Source organism: Opisthorchis viverrini, assembly GCF_000715545.1.
Source record: "Opisthorchis viverrini unplaced genomic scaffold opera_v5_249, whole genome shotgun sequence".
Taxonomy (NCBI): Eukaryota; Metazoa; Platyhelminthes; class Trematoda; order Opisthorchiida; family Opisthorchiidae; genus Opisthorchis; species Opisthorchis viverrini.
The window spans coordinates 3196-8445 of record NW_008751907.1 but is presented as its reverse complement, the minus strand read 5'-3'; positions in this window follow the sequence as shown (position 1 = coordinate 8445).

Below are 5250 nucleotides of genomic sequence, written 5' to 3'. Positions count from 1 at the left end.
TGTATATATATATATATGTAAACTAGACGAAACTTATGGTTGTACGGCAGTGAAGCATCACTGCCAACACTGATGTTGCTGTCTTTGATGATGATGATGTTTCCTCCGCAGCTTCGATAGTTTCCGCGTCCTGAGATCCTGTTTCCTCCACAATTGTTCCAAAGGTTGACATCTTTATTTCAAACAAGAGGACGTGAGGTGTCGAGTACTATATAGAAACCCAGCTCCGACTTTCTTTAGATTTCCCGGAGATTCTGGTGTTACGCGTCACTCGAAGATACCGTTTGTCCGTCATACTTATAATGAACAAAAACAAAAAACGGTGGGTGAGGGAAAGGACAGAATGCTAACCCACCACAAGCATTCTGAAGTGCCTACACCTCCAAGAGCTCAATCAGGAAATCTGGAAAGAACCTGATAACACGAACGCCACTGATATCGATCAGCCGCCATTTAGTGCAATGTGTTCATCCAAGCGCAGACGGGGTCACGGGGACTCCATCCTGGAAGACATAAAACACCAACAACATCCAAACTCTTCGTAATACCTTTCACGCACTTCTGCCAGATCACAAGTTGCCCACCTCGCGGTTTGTGCCATTCTGAAGGAGACACAAACAACGCTGGTCTTAGTAGGCGGTGTTGTGGCACGCGTACAACATGACCGAGCCATCGTAATGGGTGTTGCTGGATGTATTCCCATGCACGACCAAATACCCGTTTTCCAATCACCTCGTCAATAACCCGTTGAGGCCATCCAAAGCCATCAACACTTCCTGTGTGGCCCTGAAGACGCCTCACATCATCCGTCCACAGAAGCCGCGTCTCGCAGCCATACAATAAAGCAGCCCTAGCTGTAGACTGGTACATGCGCCCCTTAAGACGCGGAAACATGCCTTTTTGACGCAAATTAGCAAACGTGATTCAGGCCTTTGAGATTCTCGCACGGACCTCATAGGATACATTTCCGACAGAGCTAATACAACTACTGTGAAAATTTCCACAATCCCCATTGATTCTCCTTCGGATGCAAAAAGTACGTTCACAGATTGTACTTTCCGAAGTATGACTTTGAGCTTCGAAGGTGCAAGGAACATGCCGAAAGATGACATGACGGTGGTCAGTCTACTCAACAAGGTCCGTCCCGCCTTGGTCTTCAAAGATGAGGGTGATACCGTCCGCGTACTCCAGGTAGAACACACACAACATCGACAGCATGACATCAGTGTTCAACACCGATGCTTCACTGCCGTACAACCACGACTAATTTGAAAGCCTTATTGTAAAGAAAAGAGTAAAGGTGGACGGGGGAGGGACTTAGTGCTAGCTTACCACAATCATTCCGAGGTGCCTACACCTCCAGACATTCACTCAGGCAATCTGGATAGAAACTGACAACAAGAACGCCACTGACATCGGTTGGCAGCCATATCTTGTAGTGTCTCCAACCAGGCACAGTGAGGATCACGCGGTCCCCATCCTGGAAGGCGAGTAGCACCGACAGCACCCAAGCGTTTCGTGATCAACTTCACACCCCTCTGGCAGGTCATGGGTTGGTCACCACTCGGTTTACGCCGCTCCGAACTGGGCATGGAAAACATGACTCTCTTCGACAAACGATGATTCGGCATACGCAGCACATGTCCCAACCAACTCAGCTTCTGGTGCTGGACACATTCTTCAATGGAAGTACCCGTTACACAACCGAAAACACGTTTTCTAACTGCCTCGTTACGGATTCGCCGACACCAACCCGCACGAGCTATGGTTCTGAGACGATTGTCGAACACCTGAAGACGTCTCAGGTCCGCTGCTCGAATAGGCCAAGTCTCAGAGCCATACAACAAAACAGCCCGTACTGTAGCTTGATACACACGTCCCTTCAGATTCAGGGATAAACCATTCTGACGCCATAGGTGTCTCAAGTTAGCAAACGCGGCCCGAGCCTTGCAGATTCGTGCATTCACCTCATCTGTCACACTACAGTCAGAACTAATACAACTTCCAAGATACGTAAAACGCTCCACAACGCTCCAGTGCCTCTCCCTGGATTGTAAGTGGCGTGTTCAGTGACTGCACGTCCACAAGCATGACCTTACACTTTGCGGGTCCAGATCGACAAGCTTCTCACCAGAAACAATTTGAATACCGGGGTTGTGAATACATTCCAAGATTCACCTCGTTATTCGATCAACGGCGAAGACGAACAATAATGGAGAGAGTGGACATCCTTGCCGGAAACTGCTTTATGTAGGGAGACTTTTGGAAAGCTAACCATACACTCTCACACACCCAGCGTGAATAAAGGGATTGATTATTTGTATAAATCGCTGGGGCATACCCTGTCCAACAAGTGTAGTTGATAGCACCGAGCAATCGACAGAGTCAAAGTGCACAAAGTTTGTGAGCCGTTTGTACGTGGCGTTGCTCCAGCACCTGAGGGGGGGGGTGAAAATGGGCGCTATCACCGACTCGCATTAACTAAGGAATTCACCGCCACCCTCAGATAGAGCAGATGGACCGGTAGCACGACGACGCTTGGGCAGAGATACACACTCGGACACTTTTGATCGTCATTACCATCAAAGACAGCAACATCAGTGCTGACACTGATGCTTCACTGCCGTACAGCCGTAAGGTTCGTCTAATTATATATAGAGTGGAAAAAGTGGTGAGGAAGGGGCCTAGTGTAAGCCTGTGTCGAGCATTCTGAGGTGCTGCACCTCCAAGTGCTTAATCGGACAATCTGAAAAGGAGCTGAGAGCACGGACGCCACTAATATCGATTAGCCGCCATTTCTTGCAACGTCTCCAGCCAAGCACAGGTGGGATTGCGGGAACCCATTATGGAAGACGTACAACACCAACAACATCCAAACTCATTAACGCCGTTCTGCTGTAAATTTCATGGATGTACGAGAGCTGAGGTACTATCAGGGTGCCCATAACCAGACAGGAGGACGATTAGGACCCTTAACCAAAGCCTTTGGCTCAAAAGCCTAACCGCAAGGCAGTCGTATTCGGCGGAAAATGCAAGTGTATTTCAATTTTTAAAGAACAAGTAGCCACAGATGTCCCAATCCTCGACCTGGAGGGCCAGGAGATTGTGTTCGTCAGACCTCTACCCTGTGACCAACCTGGTATGAGAATCTGAGTGTCCCGCGGACACCCCGCAGCTCAATGTGTCGCCGACGTACACAAATCATTACACAACGGCAAGGCCCAGTTTCTTCGGGACGGGGACACTTCTAAGGAAGGAGGGGGTTCCATATTTACAGCCCACCTACCAGTTGAAGCCGGCATTCCGTATTCGAGATAGCAAGATGCCAACTAAATTGATGTTGAATTACTGTGATCATCTGCGTAAGCACGCTCTTCTACGCTTTTAGATGGTTTCGCTGAGGGCCAGTCGAACGAACCAGGTGGAACAGCCTGTGGATGTTCCATTTCTTCGGCACTTCGGGTCTACCAAGCCCCGCGGTCTTCCTAGACGCTCCATTTCACCTGAGATCGTATGAGGATTCATGTTCAGTTGTGGTCGCAGCCAAAAGGAATCAGTCTCCAGCCCTCCAGCAAAGTCACGGTCCTATCAGAGATCGACGTTCGGACATGTTCAGTTGTGGTCGCAGCCAAAAGGAATCAGTCTCCAGCCCTCCAGCAAAGTCACGGTCCTATCAGAGATCCGACGTTCGGATGAGGTTCACTGCGTTGTGCTACGAAAGGTAGTTCTGGCTTTGAGTAGCGCCAGCGGCCGTTAATGCCCGACGTCGAGCAATCAACTCTCGAGGAACTCGTTGATCGGTTCGGTTAGTTTTCCGATCTACTAGCTTCTCGATGTTTGAGCTGAGTGTGCGCTGCTTGTGTAGACCTACATTTAGGTCACAAACCCCGCACACTCGTGTTACCCTAAATGACCAAGTGGAACGTACTAGTCAGTCGTTTCCAGAGTACGGAGCAACCCCGTGTTCTGCCCACATACGAAGGTGGATATATGACTAATTTATCACAGCACCCGCATTACCCAACGTAAGTGGAGAGATTTCCTGTTCTCAAGGGTAGAATGTCTTCCCTACGGCATTAGCATATATTGCTCCAGCTTGAGTCAGTTGATTCATATGGAGGCTCCTCGGGTCGTTGTTTCAACCCAGGGGTACTCAGTTCCATTAGGTGGCCGTCCAGGAAGCTCAAACTTCCTATTCACCCCAACTAAAGGTTGGATCAATCGAATGCCACGGCGTGGGTCAACAGGTGTAACACAATCCCATACCGGGAGGCCCGAGCTACCACGCTGTCTGTCTCTAGATGAGAATTAGAAGCAGTATGGGTTAGCGGGGTCGCACCCGCGATTGTCAGCAAAAGGGAAAAATTACGAAGCGCACATATACCAGGGCACGCACCGAATGTAGCTTGCCACTGGAGAGTGACACGGTGGATATGAAATATACTCGAACTCCTACTTCCAAGCGAACTTGAATCCGAATAACCCTCCTAGGAAAATGACCATGGGTAAAAGCCCCCGCCTTTCCCACAGGCCTCCGTCATTATTAATTTTAGGCATTTAAACAATTTGCTCCAGTTGGCAACGGGTGCAACAGCTGAAAAAGGGGAAGGCAAAATCTCTTAAAATTAAACCGTTTGGAATTACGTTTCCTCGTATCCTTGGTTTATGTTTGAAAAATAGTAGTCTCCTTCTACAAACTCTTCCAACGGACACAGAGTGTCGCTCAGAATTCGCAAAATCGAACTGAAGTTTCGAAAGCTATGCGGCGTTTTGTACCTTTCTTTTACTTCCATTATAACACTACTTATTTCATCAATTGCATAATCGATTTTGTTTGAATACGAAAAACTGAAAAAACGTGCACTTGCACAACTGCACAGAATACAAGCGTGGTCAAGTGCTTCGGCCATTCCCGAGTCTCTTGTACTAACTCTGGCACCAAAATACTTCAGACCATCTTCGGAATCTATTATATGTGGGAACTGTTCAGAAGAAGACCCATGAACCAACATAATTGGATTATCGTTTATTCGCTGACCTGGGCCAACGACGAAATACTGTGGTGCTTTGCAAATCAATGTTACATTTTCCCCATTTTCTACTCTCTTCATATAAACTTGAATTGCAATTTGTAAACACTGTACACGTATCATGACATTTTGTTTTATTGTACCAATAATTACATGAAAGTCGAAAATGGTGAAAATACACAGCTTCTTGGCGCGACTTCCCTGCTTTTTGCTGAGTCAG